Here is a 20,795-nt window from a genome sequence, read left to right as displayed (position 1 = left end):
TCTGGAACTTTCCCCTTGGCCCAGTGACTCTGAACTCTCCTGGGTTTTGTCTGGCGATTGACCTCATTGCCAAGCTTCCATTCCTCTGCCAACATCTTGAATTTTGCCCTTGCCCACGGCTCCATCCTCAGCGTAGGGTTCATGTTCTCCCAAGTGGCCTCTTCTATGCTCCAGATGCGGCGTCCCGGCCCATGTCCAGATACTCCCGAGTCTGCCACTCCCCCAGGATGCCTCCCAGGAGACAGAAACTCTGGTCTGGAACTCCCCGCCTGCATCACTTTCCGTGCGGCCCATGAAACCCTTCCTGCCTTGTTTCCAACTTGCTCCTTGTCTCCCACTTCTGAGTTTGCACCCTTCTGGCCTCTTGCTCTGCCCTTGGCTAACAAGGCCTTTTCAGGCTTGACTCTCAGTTTCCTTGTCCAAATGGGGCCATCCATCTTTACTCTCAGGCTCGATTCACTTCTGGACATGCCTAGAAACTGCCCCCAGCCAATCCAATGCCAACCACTGGGGAATTATCCCAGTATTGGCCACATCAGGTCCCCAACAAGGGGACAACCCTTTTTTCCCTATATCCAAAACAGAAATGGGGAGTCTTCCCACCTTCTTCCCTTTCCCAAAGACTCCTCAACCTCCAATCATCAAGTGCTCTTAAACCACACCTCGAATCCTCCCTCTTGTTTTCCCACAGCCAGGCCCTTACTCCCTTGGCATCAGAGGGGCACGTGTACCCCAGGCATGCGAGCAGTTCTCTGAGGTGTGGAAAGAGAAGACTGGAGTATCTCCTCACACGCTTACTTGTTTGTTTTCATGGAGGTAAGACTCACAGAACCTAAAACTAACCATTCACCGTTCTGACATGCACAACCCAGTGGCTCTGAACACATTCACAGCGCTGGGCAACCACCACCCCCATCTACAGCCCAAGACTCACGTTTATTTTTATGGTAACTTTTTAGTGTTTGCTTTTTGTATGCGTTCTAATGCACATAATGCATGCATCCAGTTGCACTGTGATCATCTGTGAGTAACCATACATCTACAGGGAAGACATCATGAAGATTTCTTTACTGAGGAAGGTGCGTGATCAGAAATGTGGACACACCTGGCTCCCTGACTCATCTCTCAGGTGACAGGCTCCTGAGTATTTTCCAAACCACCTCCAAATTTTCTTTGTAAGAGTCTGCCAAATGATAACGTTATACTCCCCTCACCCTACTTCCAGGCCTCACACCCTTCAAAGGCTCCCCCTCACCTACAGGAAAATCCCAAAGTTCCATCGCTCAGTGGACAAGGAGCTGGAAGCGGTAGCCTCTGCCCTCTCCAGCATGATCTCTGCCGCTCTCACAACCTCCTTCCTTCTTCACTACCCAAGACCACCCCACCACTGGTGATTTCCCGAACATCCAGGCTCCGTTAGGCCACTCTGTCTTTTCCCTGCTGTTTCCCCTTTGGGGCCTACCTTAACTTCTGTGGGCTATCCAGCAAGTCCCCACGGAGGCTACGAAACTTTCCTCATTACTCCTCTCTGAGGCAGAATTCATCATGCAAATGAGCATCTCTATAGCATTTGCCGCCATGTTGGATGGTACCAAGGGCGACTTGGTGGTTAAGAGGGTGGGATACAACATCAGAAAGACTTGGGTTTGAATCCTGCCTCTGCCACTTCCTAGCTGTGGCCCTTTGGGTACATTACTTAATTTCAGCTTCCTTGTCTACACAACACCCACCTCACAGAGTGATGGCACAAATGACCCAACATTGCGTCTGCACAGGATGTAACGAGTATTCAGTAAGCAGTGGGGATTATATTCATGGCTGTTTTGTTTACCTTACTATTCAGAAAACTTATAAAATATATACATTGCATACCAAGGAGAGCTACTCCTAATAAGGCAGAATGCCTTCATTTAAAAAGAAAGAAAGAAGGAAAGAAGGAAGGAAGGAACGAAGGAAGGAACGAAGGAAGGAAAGGAAAGAAGGAAAGAAAGAAAGAGGGAAAAGGTTAACCCTTTAGTGTACAGTTGTAATAGAAGGTCAGAGAATGCATTTTCTGCCAGCTGTTGACGGTGGGTCCGTGCGAATGTCCCCAGCCAGGCGTCCCCCACACCCCCTCCACTCACCTCCCTCCACTCCCGTAGCCCATCCCCAGCAGGTCGCTGACTGCTCTGGGCTCATGCTTTTGTAGGAGCTCCTCGCAGGGCACTCAGGGAGCCTGCTGGCCCCTCTCGGCCAGGCCAGCATCCCACTGTCCCCTGTACAGACAGCCCCACCCCGGGCCGGGATGTGAGCAGGGACAAGTCCCCTGGAGGCAGGGCTGGTCACAGATGAGTTCATTCACACTTATTCCCCGCCCATGCTAAGCTACCTGGCACCATGTTCAATGAACGTACTTCCTCTGCCACAGCGCCCACTGCACTTAACTACAATCAATCACTTAGTCATGCACCTTCTCCGGGAGCCTGGAGGCTCTGCGGGCAGAACTGGCTCCAGCACCGTCCACGTCGTGACCGATCACACACACAGCAGGCCCTCGGTAAGTATTTGTTGAGGGAGGACGTGAATGAAGAGGTGATTACACTGCAGTTGGTAAAGCCAACTATGAGCTCCCGTTCTGTCATGTGTTAACCTTGTTGTGCTGGGTAACCTTGAGCAAGTTGTGACATCTCAGAGTTGCAGTTTCCTCGCCTATGAAATGGGAGGCATGAGCCACATCCTCCCATAGGAAGGGGGCTCTTCCCAAAGCAGGTCGAAACTGCAAAGCCCTTTGGCAAAGTGGTGCGGCCGGGTGTGTCTGGAGCTGGGAGCAGTGGTGATGAGAGGAAGTCAGAAGAGATGTGGGCAAATGTTCTGCACCCAGCAGGATGCCCTACCCAAGATACACCCCACTTCTCCATCAAGAGAAAGTCGGGGCTTCACCTCTGCCCCGGGGAAGAGCATTTGTGCAGCTGCCGTTCCCCTGAGCCAATTCCCTGTTTACTCTGCAACATTCTTGAGCTTTTCCTGGAGGGACATGGTGCATCACACCCGGTGACAGGGAGTAAGGACACAAGGAAATATGGCTGGTCCTGTCTGCCAGAACCAGGAAACAAGCCCATGTCGGCTGCATAAGCAAGCCTCTCTGTGAAGCTGGGATGGGAAATTGTGTGCGCAAATCCTGCAATTCCCTGTTGCGCCAACAGAATTGCTCCGGCAGTCACGGATGAGGAAGGCCTGGAACCACAGTGGGCAGCCTCCTCCATTCAGGCACCAGGTTCCGCACAGAGAATAGGTCCTGAGGGAGGAGGTGCACTGGGGTCCTCACCCCGGCAGACTGCAGGATCACGGGTGCACAGCTCAGAGGTTCCCCATCTTCCCACGCCCTGAGAGCTCCCACAGGGGCCCCGGCACTCGCAGGTGCTACAACTCTGGGTGAGTGAATAGGGGGTCTAGTCTGATTGACGTCTCTTTGTGTATATCTATTGTTTTTCCTGTGATAATAAAAATAGCTGACAATTATTGAATGCCCACAATGCCCCAGAAGCACTTCGTTTCTATTACTTTATGTAATCCTCACACAAGAAACCCTATGAAGTAGATACCACCTTTTCCTCATTTTATCAATGAGGAAAATGAAGCACAGAAGTTTAAGAAACTGCCCAAGGTCACACACATCACCAATGAGAGACCTAGGGTTCTAACACAGGCATTACTGTCCCAGAGCACGTGCACATCTCCAAACACACACACACACACTTTATCCACGCACACTTGTGTGCATGCGCAAAAACAAGTCTACACGTTGTGTTTATATTTATATGTAAATCTATATGCATAATGTTCGTTCCTGGCAAGACCGTCCCGCATGAAATTTTCATTAGATTTCTCAGCCTTACCAAGCAACCGAAAACATACACACGTATATGAAATAATTTTACTGGTGGTAGTAAACTTCAGTGGCGCAGAAATCAGACTGTGGGAGGGGGAGGAAAGGGGCTGCAAGCAAGTGCGACAACGCGCCTCTATTAGGACCAAAGACTTGCAGTTGAAAAAGAAGTCACAGAAGGAAATGGATCAAGAGGAGGAAGGAACCGCTCTCACACACTCGGTTTAGAAAGTACAGGGCAACCGGCAGCACGTTAGGGCGAGGGAGATCCGCCCATCACACGTCAGAAAAATGGCCCCGGGAACCGCTCAGTAATTCATGACGGAACACAAAGCGGGGACTGCGGCAGGGACGTAATAAGAAACAAATAGGGTAGACAGGGGCGGAACACAATCACGGAGCCACTCAATCCGCGGGCACCATTTACCAGCGAGTAAGTTGCAACCGTGAGAATTTGCATACAAATGAGATGCTGAAAGCACAGAAACGGGTCGGTGATAAGACCTCACACGTGTTATTAAAACATGTCAGCGGGGGAAAAAAATCATTAAATCGATACCATGTAGGTTTAACTACATTGCATTACCAAAATAAATTTTAAACGGTGTCTTGAGCTTAAAAACAGGTATGTGAATTTCAGTTCAGAACGTTAACTGATATTTTATGTCTGTATCTACCTCATTCATTTTATTCCTGGCCGTATGTATTGGAAGGATTATTTTAGGAACAGGTATTTTTAAATAAATACTGAAGTATCAGTTCTCCTACTGGCTCAGTGTAATCATTTCTTTTTAACGTTCATAAACACTCTTTTTTATTCTTTTGTTATATGCTGCATATAATTCCTAAACAAGACTTTGAAAGGGTCATTTCTTCGAATCCTCCATTGTGACCACTGGCACAAACTTCCTTTACACAAATAGGTAAGACAAATTTAAATTTTTATAAATAGGCATTCAAACTCCTACAACCATAAAATGGTATTTAAAGACTAACAGTCATTCTTTTGCTTTTCTTGAAAAAGGTATTGTTGAGATAAATTGCTAAATGAAAGCCGATCTGGAATGAAACGTTATATGAATAGTTTAAAGTAGTGAGGGAAGTCTTGTTTTCAGTTTGCACACACAGTGCTGGAAGAGTCACACGGCAGCTGGGCAGGAAAGGCACGTCCGCCCGCCACAAAGGGTCAGAAGCATCTGAAACACACGACAGAGATGTAGGCCCAAGGCCCGGCTGTGTTCCTACTCATCCTTCCTAACTCCCAGTCTCACGCTTGCTGTGCAACTTGCCCCGTGGGCCCCCTACCTGGACTCACCTGTGCAGGTGGCTGCGGCATCAGGTTCCCTGATGGCAGACACTTCCCTGCATGTGCTCAGTGTACTGGGGCGCAGTGGGGAGAGCTTGCTGTATCCTCTGTCCGGCTTCCAGGACTGCAGGGCACGCAGTCAGACACGGTCTGCTCAAAGCAGCTCTCTGAGGAGTACCAGGAAAAGCTGCTCAAGGCCAGAGGGGGCCAAACTGAAGTTTTCAGCATCCCTGAGCTCCGTGCATAACCTTAGGGCTCGGGAGGTCCTACAGCACAAGAGTGCTTATTGGTTGGGAAACTCTGTTCCAAAGTATGGAAGCTGCGAGTGGGATATTATTTTCATCCTCAATATGCCACTGGCTGTGTGTTACCATATCCCTGTGTTTGAGGTTTGTTAGTTACTCTTTAACTGTCTTAAAATTTTTCCTTCTATATTTTGGTGCTGTGTTTGGGGGTGCATAAATGTTTCTGCTTGTTTTAATTTTGTTATTGATTACACCAATTTATAAAACTATTCCATTTCTCATTATAATTATAGTGCATTTCACATTGAATTTGACTTTTTATGAATATAAATACTGTCCCTCCCTGTCTCCTTTATGATTTGCATATTCCTGAGAGTTTTTATTTATTCTTTTAACTTTTGTGTATCTTTGTCATTTTGATTTATACATTAGGAGCCTAGTAGCTTAGATGAAGTTTGTTGAACCTGGTGTTTGCCCTTTGGTAAAGGATTTTTCCCCCTATTTACTTTTCTTGCCTTAATTAATTTAAATGCTTTTTCTTCTGCTATTTTTCAGGTTTATCCATTTTTATATTTCTTGCTACTTGTTTTGATATTTCTATATAAATTACATATTACTTCCTTTGAAAGGTAGAAATCCTGTTTTAATTCCATTGCCTTTTATTTTCTAAGTCTAGTCATTTTGAAACTGGTGAAAACGTAAGCAACATTCACTGTTTTAATTTTAGTAAAATTGATATAATGTTTAACAGAGCAGCATATTAAATAGAACTACCAATGGTACAATAATTTTAGTAATTCTGGTGGGAGCTGACGTTAACTGAAGGTTTCCCAGGTGCTAGAGACCTGAGCTCAGTGTTTCAAAGATGTGACTCAGTGATGTGGTTCCCCAAGGCCAAAGGTGGCAGAGTTGATGCTGGAATCTGAACCCCAGGCTGTGTGATTCCAGAGCCCAAATCCAAAGGGATGCCCTCAGAAATCTCCTAAGGAACAGACCTTCTCTTCTCCCCCACTGACCTTCTGCAGCTACTCCGAGGATGTTCAGAAGGTCCCCTGAGCCAAGGATAACTGGTCCTAGGAAAAGGCCACTTGGACTGAATCCACTTCAATTGGGGGCCAAAACTGGACACTCAACAGAGAAAGAAGTTTGACTTAATTGTGAAAAATTATGAAAGTAAGATTATCTCACACTTATTAAAACATAGGTGATAGTTATAATCATGTGCCAATCTTAAGACAAGCAGGAAATAAACTGAGTACTATCTGGGTGGCTTTTGGGTGCAATATTCCTGACAGAAGAACAGAACACGTCAGGACACCCTTCACTTCACATAATTTTATGACACAAGCATAAAGAAAGTGTCTCTTATTAAAAAAAAAAAAGAAAAGAAAAAGGCAGCAGCAGCAAAGGATTTAGATATTTGCCTAATGCCTCTCTTAATGCTTTGACATTAAAATCACTCTCTTTTGAAATGCCTAAGTGTGGATTTTCTGTTCAATTTTTAACTAGAGAAACTCTGCTAAACTGCATTAGAGAACAGCTTTGCATGTGAGTCAGACCTCTCTCCAGCCTCACTTTCTTCTGCTTCCCGAAATCCCACTGGCTTTTGCAAAACGTCTGATTTCACTTTGCAGTTGACTTACGTTGCAGATCCACTGTACTGCACTGTCTGGCTCCGTTTAACGTCTGACAAACGAGGAGGGACAAACTGTACCAGCCTGGGTCCCTGCAGGAAACAGATAGCATGCTCACTCAGACAGTATAATTGAGGAGAGTTTAATAAGGCAAAGTTTTTAAATGTTGTTGGGCAGGGTTAGGGGAAACCAGTAAAGGACGCTGAAGGATACCTGGGTTAGCAATATCAGGAAGCCATTGCCAGCCACCTCCATTCTGCAAACCCTGTCCTGTGACCCAGGGAACATGCTGTTGCTGGAGGGGAGGGGTGCTTCAAAGGAGTTGGGATTCAGGCAGAGGGACACAAGCCATTCACAGTAACCCAGCTGAGAGGGAGCTGGGAGAGCGATGACCCTGACATCACTCGTCTACTGCCTTCTGGTCTCCTCCCCAGTGACACCCACTGGTCAAACCTAAATGGAATACAGAGAGCAAGAGAGCCCACTGACTACATTGATAGAGTTCACCCTCTCGGGACGCCAGGTGGGAAGGGAGAAACTGGAACTAGAGGGACAAATAAAAATATCTAGCATGCTGACCAAAAGCATGCTGATTTGTTGACTCAGTAGATTCTGCTGTTAAGTGAAGAGGGATGGTTGAATGCTAACAAACTTCACAGGTGCTCAATTTGTGACAGATCTTCTAATTGTATAGTTTGTGTTTCCTACATTACGTCATACCTGGAGTGAGCTGGATGATGGATACTGGGTTAGTGTGATCTCCTGCAGCTGCCCTTCTAAAGGGATGCAGAAGGTTTCCTTCTACCTTGAGGAGAGAAGAAATGGCATAAGGAGTCAATTGAACATGTGTGTGCTGGGGACAAATTTGTGTATAAATATACACATGCAGAAGAACGTCACTTACAGAGCGTGAGCGCATTTACTGAGTCGGTTGGCAATAATGAACATTTCAATTGCTAGAAAATGCTTCCCGGTATTCTGAAGCCAATAGGCCATATTTAAGTTTTCCAGCCTTAACTTAATCACCAGTTTCAAGATTTAATAAGCAAAGTGGAAGTTTTGGAAAGAAATTATGAGGAAAATCACTCCATTTTGTATCGTACTTTGAACAGCTTAAGAAAAAAAAATTTTTAAGTTACTTCTGCCTCCTTTTTGAAGTCTTTCAGAAGATCTGAAATGAATGTCATCTAGAATCATCATGCGTACCTACTTGCTTCTATACATTCAGAATAATTTCCCTGTTTTTGAACATTTCAATGGTTGATACAGGGAAATAACAGCGAAAGGAATGGAATGCCTCATCCTGATGAAAAGCTCAGTCCAGGCTACACTTGCACTGCACTAAAGCACTTGTTTTTTAGCTGGTGAGTCATTCACTTATTTTCAAGATGTGGTTTACCACGACCTACCCAGCTGGGAAACAGAACACTCACTGGGGTAACAAATTCTTTTTAATTTAACACTCCTCCCACAGACGGTCTGGGAGGCTGACCACGGCCCCCGGCCCAAAGCCCTCATGAATCCTCAGCCTTTCATCCCTGGAGTCTCGTTATCTCCTCCAGTTCCTGTCCGGGGGCCAGGTCCCGGCGCATCTGTGCTAATCTAAGCCAGGTCTTAGTTCAAGTCATCCAGAAGTAGATTCTTGAGACAAGGATTCGAGCACAAATCATTTCTTTGGAAGATGAAGAAACCACTAGTGAGGGGTTGGGGAGAGAGACAGGGAAGGGAAAGCAGCCCAGAGCGGGTATTAACAAGCCACAGTGTCCAACTGGAACTCCGCCTTCTGGGGAAACGACACAGGAACCCTTGTGGAACTCACAACTCGGGGGTGGGGACTGGAGCATTTGCACACTGACTCCTATCTGTCATCGGTTGGAAGCTGCTTTCTGGAGGCACTAGCTTGCTGATAGGATACTTGCAGTCTGTCACAGAGGAAGGCAAAAGGAGACCTGGAGGCCAGAGAAAACCCTCAGGCATGGATGTGCCGGTCTTGGCAGTTGGAAGCCGGGTGGGCATATTCTAAGGTGGTTGGTTGGGGCCAGGGGATGGGGGCAGGATGCCAGCAGCATCTGTGTCCCCAAGGCTGTCTCCCATCACTCTCTTTCCATCACCACCACCTCTGGGGAATGACATCCTTGTTCTTGAGCAGGGGGACCTCTACTCTCTTCACTCTGTTTCTTTCAAGAATTTTGTTGAGATGTCACACTCTCTAACTTGCCCTGAAGGCCTAGGCTTTTGGAGCACCAGAGCCAGAGACTCACAAGGGGACTCAGAAAACTACTTGTAAAAATGGATACAAGCAAAATGTGGAACTGCTGGGGGATTTAGTATCTCAAAACTGTCTCCTTCCATAGACACGATCACTGGCATTACCCCCACCACCATCACTTAATTCATTACAGTAAGCACAACAAAAAATACTATCCTGAGAACAGCCCTGAACAAGAGTGCCAGCAAATGTGAACAACTGTAGGCAAATAAAAAAGAACACATCATCTTAGGCATCTGAAGGCTCACAATTCAAACTTGTTTTTTTACTGAGATCCTACAGAATAGCTCTCTTGAGGCTCTGATGGAGTGATGTGTAGTTGATGGATGCTTCCACTGAAAACAAGGAGAAAAGTAAATAAAAGTAAATTTGTTTGAGGGCTTTGGAGAGAGGCTGGGGCAAGCACCAGCCCTCAAGGGGCCAGAGTCCTAAAGAAAAGGGAAACCCATTGAGGAGAACTCCACCATTTCCATCCTACTCTTCCTCGTGGGACATCTGCTGATTCCTGACACAGGGAGGGGAAGGTTTAACTGGGCAGAGGAAGGCGAGCAAGCATCTGATAAGTCAGAAGAGCTTCCGAAAATCTCACAGGGATGGAAAAGGGAAATAGGAGTTTGGGATTGCCAAGGTAGCCAAGACTTAAAGGGCCCAGGAATCAAAGGGAAGGGAAGTCCAGGAGAGTGAGCCTGACACCCAGAGCAGTTTTTCCCTGGATGCACTTCCTGATTCTTAATTTGGGCAACACAAAAGGCTCAGAAACCTCTGGGGAAAAAACGGCTGGAAAATATTGCTGAAGTTTTAGTGGTCTTGTGTATCTGGGGAGATAAAAATGTGAGTCCGGTACCCTCCAAGCTCTAACACCTATGTTCTCAGCTGAGAGTCTGGAGGACATACTAAATGTAGGTTTGAATTAGAGATGGACTCAGTCTTACAAAGGCTGTAACATAGCTTTGAACCAAGGATTAAGGTAAACTGTCCGTGTTTGAGCTATCTAGCAGAGGATAGTGTTAGTCCTCTCGGAAGGAAGAAAAATAATGTTTGACATTTAATTAAAAATACCAAGTATACATAAAAGAGGGTCAAGAGAAAAATCGGTCATAAAAATAGACACAAAAGTGATCGAGATGTTTCAGTTATTAGACACATTCACACACAGGATCAATGTGTCTGTAAGAGCAAATGACAGGACGAAGAATTTCTATAGAAAACTCTAATATAGTAAAGGGAAATTCTAGAAATTAAAATATAACTGAAATTTTAGGCAGAAAACTCTTTGACATAAATCACAGCAATGTTTTTTTTTGGATCCATCTCCCAAAGTATCGGAAATAAAAACAAAAATAAACAAATGGGACCTAGTTAAACTTAAACGCTTTTGCACAGCAAAGGAGAACCATGGACAAAATGAAAAGACAACCTACTGAATGCGAGAAAATATTTGCAGATGGTATGACCAATAAGGGACTAATACACAACGTACATTAACAGCTCATACAACTCGACATCAAAAAAACAAACAACCTGATTTTAAAATGGGCAGAAGAACTAAACAGACATTTTTCCAAAGAGGAAATGTAGATAGCCAACACATACAAGCAAAGATGCTGGACATCACCAGTCATCAGGGAAATGCAAATCAAAACCACAATGAGATGTCACCTTACACCTGTCAGAATGCCTATCCTCAAAAAGAACACAAATAACAAATATTGGCAAGGATGTGGAGAAAACGGAACCCTTGTACACTGTTGGTGGGAAGATAAATTGGTGTAGCCACTGTAAAAAAAAAAAAAAGAAAACAGTATGGAGGTCTCTCAAAAAACAAAAAACAGAACCACCATATGACCCAGAAATTCCACTTTGCGGTATTTATCCAAAAAACCCCAAAGCCACTAATTTGAAAGGATACATGCACCCCAATGTTCATAGCAGTATTGTTTACAATTGCCAAGATACAGAAGCAACTCAAGTGTCCATCAACAGATGAATGGATAAAGAAGATGTGGTACACTCACACACACACACACACACACACAATTAAATACTAGTCAGCCATAAAAAAGAATGAAATTTTGCCATTTGCAGCAACATAAATGGACTTGGAGGGTATTATGCTAAGTGAAACAAGTCAGAGAAAGACAAATACTGTATGATATCACTTATATGTGTAATCTAAAAAATACAACAAACTATTGCACATAACAAAACAGAAGCAGACTCACAGATACAGAGAACAAACTAGTGGTTACCAGCCAGGAGAGGGAAGAAGGAGGGGCAATATAGGGGGAGGGGATTAAGAGGTATTAATGATTGGGTATAAAACAAATAAGCTACAAGTATGTATTGTACAACACAGGGAATATAGTCAATATTTTATAACTGTAAATGGATTATAACCTTTGAAATTGTGACTCACTATATTACACACCTGTAACTTACATAATATTGTACAGCAACTGTACATCAATAAAAAATATAACTGAAATTTCAGAAGAATGTAATAATTAGGTTTAGCAGATTGAAAACAACTGGAGAGGACTAGTATGTTCGAAGGTAGATAGGTCAGTAGAAAACATACAGTGACACAATGAGAAAACAATGGACGGAAAATGCCCCCTGAAAAGCATTAAGAACATATAGAATTGTGATGGAAAGATCCTAAATATGGGCATCCCGAATTTTAGAAGGAAAAGATAGAGAGATTGGGACCGTATGTAAAGAGATAAGGAAGCTGTGGTATATTTATACAACAGAATACTACTCAGCCATAAAAAATAAAAGAATGCCACTTGCAGCAACACAGGTAGACCTAGAGATCATCATTCTAAGTGAAATAAGCCAGAAAAAGAAAGAAAAATACCATATGATATCACTTATATATGGAATCTTAAAAAAAAAAAAAAGGAAAGAAAAGAACACTCATGAACTCATCTATAAAACAGAAACAGACTTGCAGACATAGTAAACAATCTTAGGGTTACCAGGGAAAAGGGGTGGGAAGGGATAAATTTGGGAGTTTGAGATTTGCAATGTTAGCCACTATATATAAAAATAGATTTTTAAAAAGCAAGTTTCTTCTGTACAGCACAGGGAACTATATTCAATATCTTGTAACAACCTTTAATGAAAAAGAAAATGAATACGACTGTATGTGTGTATATGCATGGCTGGGACATTGTGCTGTACACCAGAAATCAACCCACTGTAACTGACTGTACTTAAGTAAAAAAATTTTTAAAAAAGATAATGTCTGACAGTTTTTCAAAATTGACCAAAGGCATCATGCCAGAAATTCAGGAATGATTCTGACCTTCAAGCAGTATAAATAACCTAAAAAAAAAAGTATATCTACATACTTCATAGTAAAAGTGAAGAAATGTAAGACAAAGGGAAAATATTAAAAAGCAGTCAAAAAAACAGTCACAGCACTTTCAGACGTGCAATGGGCCCCGAGGCTAATACCTGACTCCTGAACAGAAACTTCAGAAGCCAGAAAACAATGGAAAGATATCTTTAGGTATTGGAAGGAAGTAGTTTCTAAACTGGAATTTCATACTTGGAAAATATATTCTTTAAAAAATTAAGGAAAGAATAAAAATGTTTTTGGACCAACAGAGAATTTGTCACCAGGGGTCCTCACACAAGAAATACTAAACTGGGCTTTTCAGGCAGAAGGACAATGATCCCAGAATGAAATGCGGAAAGGAATAAAGACGAAAGGAGAAAAACTACCAACCACAACAAGAGCTCACGTGATTTAAAATGTGCAGGCATATCTCATTTCATTGTGCTTCACAGATACTGGTTTGGTTTTTTTTTGTTTTTTTTTTCAACAAATTGAAGGTTTGTGGCAACCCTGCATCAAACAAGTCTATTAGCACCATTTCTCTGACAGCTTCTGCTCACTTTATGTCTCTGTGTCACATTTTGATAATTCTCACACTATTTCAAACTTTCTCACTATTTTTATATTTGTTGTTGTGATCTGGGGTCAGTGATGTTTGATGTTACTACTGAGGTGGGAAGCCCCATAAAAAAGACCGGCAGGACCCTCAGGCAGGGCCACTACTCTCCTGCCGGCACCATCGGTTCCCTGGCCCAGCAGCTCTATCTCACTTTTTGCCTCTGAAAGGGCTTACTTCTAGGAAAGTGGAACTTACCCCTAAAATTCTATTGGTTCCCTGAGCACACTCCTGATTGATTATTTCCTGCACTTCTGATTGGTTCATTGGTAGTACTTCATTTGCATGGAGCTCACTCCTAATTGGTTATTTCTCTCCCTCCTGATTGGTCCATTTCTACAAAGCTTGTTCCTAATTAGTCAACTTTTGTTACACCTTATTTGCATAAGATCTTGCAAAGTGTAAACTGGCAGCCTATAAAAGCCTGTGTAAACCTACCGACGGGGTCCAGAACTTGGAGTTTTAACTCCTCTGGGCCTGCCCGCACAATAAACCTGAGTTCTCCAACTTTCCAAGTGCTGCTTGGACTCTTGCCCAGATCCAGGTTGCTGTCACAACTGAGCTCTAACACTGAGCTGTAACACGTTTTTCTGCAACATTTCCACTTACTTAAGGTTCTGAAGATGCTTGGCATTTTTTAGCAATAAAGTATTTTTAAATTAAGGTATGTACTTTTTTAAGACACAATGCTCTTGCACACTGAATAGACTACAATAGAGTGTAAATATAACTTTTATATGTGCTGGGAAATAAAAAATTCACGTGACTCCCTTTACTGCATTATTCGCTTTATTGCAGCGGTCTGGAACCAATCCCGAGCTATCTCTGAGGTCTGCCTGTATGTACGATTAACGTTCATGACAACTACAAGACAAAAAGCAGACAATGAGTACAGAGAGTTAAAAGCCCTAGACTGAAAAGTGGCAAAATAACTAATTTATATGGAACCTTAATAAGTAAAAAGCACAGCCAGTGTAGTCTTTAAGGTCGCCATGTAAAGAACAGTACAGGAATACACAACTAAAAGTAAATAGAGGTAAACTGTGGAACAGTAAAATACTTTTAATTATCTGGAAGAAGTTTTTTAAAAAGGATAGATGAAAGATCGATAAAACAGGTAGGATGGCAACTATCCAAGCACATTAGTAATAGAATGGGTTTTTTTAAAAAAAGACCCCAACCATATGCAGCTAACAAGAGACCCATTTTAATATAAGGACAGAACAAAAATGTTGAAAATTAAAGGGTAAAGAAAAACGCATCCTACAAGTACAAGGCAGAAGAAAGCTGGTGTAGCTGTGCAAACCTACCAATTACTAGTAAACTGTCAAGGTAGACTTTAAAGCAAGAGCCATCACTAGGGATAACAAGGGGCTTTCATAATAATAAAAGCTCCAAGAAATATGCAAAAATTATAAATTTGTATGCATTTAATTACCTAGTTACAAAATACATAAAACAAAACTTGATAGAACTAAAAGGAGAAATAAACAAATCCACAGTCTCCTCTTAGGACATCTTAATGCACATCTCTCATTAGAAGACAGAATGAGCTGACAAGAAATTCAGTAAGACCATCAAAGACCTGAACAACATGATTAATTCATTTGACCTGATTGTTCCATATAGAACACTGCATCCAAAAATGACAGAATACCCATCCTTTTCAAATGCATATTGAATATTTTCCTACATTGAACATATTCTGGTCCGTAAAGCAAACAGTGAAATTTCTGTGTTACCTATCAGTGAAATTAAGCCATAAAGCAGTAACAAAAGATAACTAAAAAAATCTCCAAATGTTTGGAAATTATATAAATTTCTAACTAACTTATTAGTCAAAGAAGAAATTGGAGTGGAAATTAGTAGATATTTGGAACTTCATGATAAGAAATTCTGTTTCCAGTAATGGTGGAGTAGCCTGTGTTGGATTCACCCTCCCACTGATGAAAACTGTAAACTCTGGGCAAAATTCTAACAACCTCTGGACAATAATAGCAACAAAACAAATGACTGTTTGTTAATTAGCCATATCATGATCAAATTGCTTAAAACCAGTGAAAAGAAAAAAAAAATCATGAAAACTTCCAGATAAAAGACACAAATTATATACAAAGGAAATGAGACAAAACCAACAGCAGATTTCTTGGTGGAAACAATGAAAATTAGAAGACAGTGAAGCAAAATCTGAAAGAAAAATCTGTCAATGCAGAATTCTTTACTCAACAAAAATTAAGACATTTCCAGGTATACAAAATGTGAAAGAATTTATCATAACCATATTTATCATAACCATAACCATGAAACAAACAGCCCTGTATGAAATAGACAAGAGATTTAAACAGACACATCACCAAAGATGATACACAGAGGGCATATAAGCACACAGAAGATGCACAATGTTATTAATTATCAGGGAAATGCAATTAAAACCACAATGAGATACCACTACACATAGATTAGAAGGTTTAAAATGTAAATGTCCAACAATGCTAAGTGTTGGAGAGGGTGGGGTGCAACTGCGACTCTCATATGCTGATGATGGGAATGTAAAATGGCACAAGTACTTTGGGAAACAATTTGGCAGATTTTTTAAAGGCTAAAGAGATACCCACCATGTGATCTAGCCATTTCACTGCTAGATAGAAAAGAGAAAATGTATGACCACACCAAAACTTGTATCCAGATATTATAGCAGTTTTATTTGTAATAGCCCCAAACAGGACACAACTTAAGTGGACATCAGTAGGTGACTGGTTAAATACATTGTATTATGTCCATATAATGGAACACTGCTCAGCTTAAAAAGGTGAATTAATACATGGCACAATATGGATGAATCCCAAAATAATGATGCTGAGTAAAAGAAGACAGACAAAAAAGAGAAGAGACCGTGTGATTTACTTCTATAAAATTTGAGAAAATGTAAATAATCTAAAGTGACCTAAAGCTGATCATTTGTTGAGAGGGCACAGGGAAAGCCAGGAGGCAGGTAATGTAAAGGAGTTCAAGAAATTTTTTCAAAACAATGGATATTTCCATTATCTTAATTGTGGTGTTTGGTGACTGTTTCATGAGTATGTATATTCTAACTTATCTGATGATTCACTTAAATCCATGTAGTTTTTTGGTCTGTCAATTGCATCTCAAAAAAATCTTGTTTTGAAATTTAAATAAAAAGTTTTCCTACAAAGAAATCTTAAGGTCCTTATGTATTCACTGGTAAATACTTCTAACCATTAAGGAAGAAATAATACCAGTCTTACACAAACTCCTCTAGAAAACAGGTTTTTAAAAAAGAAATACTTCCCAACTTGTTCTATGAGGCCAGCATATCTTTGATACCAAAATCAGACAAAATAAGACAATACAAAAAAATTTTCAATCTCCATTATGATGTGAAACCCTAAAAAAATTTTTAGCAAATTGTATTCTGCAATTTATGAAGCATGTAATGGATCACAAAGAGGTTGGGTTTCTTTTAGCAATGACTGAAAAAAATCATTCAGTGTAATTCACCAATGATCGGAGTAGATGTGAAAAACTGTTATTATTTGAACAAATTTATAAAAAGCATTTGACCAAATTCAACATCTATATAATTAATTAAAAAATAGCAAACTAGAAATAAAGGAATTTCCTTAATATGACGGGGTATTTACAAAAATTCTATAACAAACTTAATGGTGAAATAGTGAAAGATTTCCCCCTGCGATCAGGAATGAAACAAGGATGCTCAATATCGCTGATTCTACTGAATATCATACTGTAATAATATGGCCATTCAACAAGAAAAATGACAAGAATTGAAAGAAAATAATAAAAATGTTATTATTCACAGCAACATGTCTGTGTATGTAGAAAAGCCAAAAACCTCTACAAACTGTTAGGATTAATAATGAATTTAACAAGACTACTGAATCCAGGGCCAACATACACCAATCACTGATACTTTTATATATCAGGAACAAACGCAGAATGAAATTTTAAGATAACCTTTAAATGGCATCAACAAATGTCATTAACTAGAGACAGATTTAATTAAAGTTATATACAGTCGACGCCTTGAACAACGCAGGGTTAAGGGGACTAACCCCCTGCACAGTGGAAAATCTGCATATAATGTATAGTTATTCCTCTGTATCAGCGTTTTTTCCAAATCTGTGGTCCTGCATCAGAGGGTTCAACCAACCCCAGATCATGTAGTACTGTAGTATTTACTACTGAAAAAAAATCCTCATATCAGTGAACTTGTGCAGTTCAAACCCGTGTTGTTCAAAGGTCAACTGTAATACCTCTGCACTGAAAATTACAACATAACATACAGAGAAATTAAAGGAGACCTAAATAAATGAAGAGATTGATCACAGTCACTCTTTATACTGTAAAAATCTCATTTTTCCTCCTCAATTCAATAAATTTAAATAGGAATGGAAAGGGCCAAAAAGTAGCAAGACAATCTTAAGGAAGAAAGCTGAAGTTCTCACTCAACCATAGATGAAATCCTATGGAACACGTTAGTGAGTCCAGAACCAGACCTGTACATACACTGTAACTGATTTATGACAAAGGTGACCCTGTACTACCGTGGAAAAATAATCATTTTTTTCCCCAAAGCAGTGCTGGACCAACTGGATACTACAGAGGACAAAAATGAATCTTGACATCCACCTCACACCATACAAAGAAACCTACTCTGGATGAATTGCAGATCTAAATGTGAAAAGTAAACAACATCACTTCCAGAAGAAAACACGGGAGAACATCAGTATGACTTAAGCATAGGTGAAGATTTCTTAAAAAGGATATAAAAAGCACTGACCATAAGTGAAAACTGGTAAATTAGACTATGTTAAAATTAAGAATTTCTGGTCATCAAAGGATACCATTAGGGAGTTTAGGTACAAATCACTGAGTAGAATAAAGTATTTGCAACTCCTATCTAACAAATCATTTGATACGCTTACCAATCAATAAGGAAAATATAGACACACCTTGGACAAAACACACGAGCAACTACACCACAAAAGGAATATGCAAATGTTCACACAGGAAGAAGTGATTACATCACGAGGCATCAAATGAATACAAACCCAAATTGCAAGGAGATATCCCTACACATATACCATACTGATAAAAATTAAAAAGACAACACCAAGTATTGGCAAGGATGTGAGGCAACTGGAGTTCCCAGTCGCTGCTGGAGAGTGCGTACAGCTGTTGTCAGTAAACATTCACTAACACTGACTATCATCATGTCTTATGCGCCTGTATTTCCACCTCTGGGTATATCCCTGACAGGGCTGTGTGTACAAAGATACCAAAATGCATATGCGAGGATGTTTATAGCAGTGATCCTCATGTTGGCTAAAATGTGAAAACAACCTAAATATCCCCTGGCAGTAGGAAAAAAAAAAAAAAAACCACTATATTGTGGTCTATTCACACAGTGCAATTCTCTACATCAAATTTAGGCTGTCAAGGGTTCCTGAGGAAATATTTTAGCTTTTACAGGCCACATATTGTCTCTGCTGCATAATTTTGTTATTTTATTTTATTCCATTTTACAACTCTTTACAAACATAAAAGCCATTCTTAGCTGCTGGGCCATACAAGGACAGGCTGGGGTGGGCTGTAGTCTGCCCGTTTCTGCTCCAGATCAACAGAATGTGTGTCGCCACGTGCAATTTACGCGAATACATTTCACAAACACAATTTTGCGTGAGAGAACTTGTTCACAAAAAGATGCCTCCTTATACCCCCAGATAAAACTGCTGCTGATTAGAGTCTTGATAGCGGTTACTTTTAGGGGTAAAAGTAATGATGAAAGAAGACCCAAACAGGGCTTCCACGGGGCTGGCAGTATTGTTTCTTGATCTAGGAAGAGATTACATGCGATTCATTCGGTGAAAATCACTGAGCATATTTATGACTTACATAATGATTATGATTGTATAATTTTCTGCATGTATATTATACTTCCAAAATAATTTTACTCAAAAATACTACAAAATCATAGAGGTCTAGTTTTGTACCCTACAATTTACTTTTTTCTCATTGCCATTTTCAATCAGTTTCTTTGCAGCTGTCTTAATCACTAAAAACCTGAGCCCACCCAAGTTTCTACATCCATCTGAAAAGCTTGCCAGAGACCCAGAAGACTGTGTTTGTGACTGTCACTGTAACATTACTGAATGAGCGAACCCCAAATACTGACTTTCTGTGTCATGAGCGATGGGGGTGGGAGAGAGAAACTGAGACAGAATCAGAGAGAAACAGAGAACACGGCGCCTGGAGGAGAAGTCACCCCAAGTACGGAAGGACAATGGTCTCGCCACCCGGCCCGAGGTCATTCTTTCTGATCATAACACATTTCAGTAGAAGAGAATTAAGAACACAGTTTAGCCAAAATCAAAAAAGCCTCGCTGAACATGTTTTTCTCATTTGTGCTTTATCCTAAACATTTGTAAAGATTTAGTGGCTCACCCCAGCAAGCCTTTTTAATCCACGTTCCAGTAACAGAAATTTCATAATGCTTCTCAAGGACGTTTTTATTTCCAGGCTTCAACAGAGCCAAGTTACTTCACCCTCTTAGGTGGCTTAGGTGAAACCCTGAGATCACGACCCACAAACCAGACAGACCAGAAGGGTGACTCCTCTGAAGGTGGCGTCCTCATCTCCGTTCCAGCATTCCACCACGATCGGGATGGGATAGCAAGCCCCAAAAAGATAAAAGAGTGAAAGGGTGTCCAGGAAAGGTACCTGGGTTTTGCCCCCAGATGTTTTGATTAATTAGGTCTGGGTTAGAACCTGAAAATCTGCATTTCTAACAAGCTTCTAGGTGATACCTATGCTAAAGGTAGACTTTGGGTAGCCCTCCAAAGATACTTCAAGAGGGAAGTGTCTGAAGATTAAGGCTGATGGGAGGGATGGGATGTTTATTTTAACCCTTGTACTCGGCAGTAATTCGAGGCTGGTGACAAGAGAGATGATAACTGAGACATATTAAGTCCTCACCGGGTGCCAGGGCTGTTCTAACCCTCTTGCACGTTAAGAGTTCTGCACCCAATTCTGCACCATGGGGGATATGCATGGGGGGGGTTCCCCATGCCACCAACAAGCAAGCAATTCTCCCAGCACCAGCTGGGCATCCTTCAGTTCAACTCAGCTCTGACCCTACCTGCCTGGGAGACGGTTTCACAGGCTATGGGCTCAGTCCCGCAAGACCACCCCCACTTCAGACGCCAGTCACAGGCCCAGGCTGCCACCTGTGCCCCGACCGGCTGGCTGGAAGTCAGCGGTTCCTACAAACGCCTCTTTGGGACTGATTAATTGGCTAGAGCAGCTCAAAGAACCCAGAGAACCATTTTACTGACTAAAACACCAGTTTATCATAAAAGGATGTAACTCGGTAACAGCCAGATGGAAGACTCAGAGGGCAAGGGAAGGGGAAGAGGTGCGGAGCCCCCATTCCCTCTCTGGGCGCACCACTCCTGCAACTCCCCCTGTTCACC

Source organism: Camelus bactrianus, chromosome 28 (genome assembly GCF_048773025.1).
Source record: "Camelus bactrianus isolate YW-2024 breed Bactrian camel chromosome 28, ASM4877302v1, whole genome shotgun sequence".
Taxonomy (NCBI): Eukaryota; Metazoa; Chordata; class Mammalia; order Artiodactyla; family Camelidae; genus Camelus; species Camelus bactrianus.
This window is presented reverse-complemented; position numbering follows the sequence as displayed.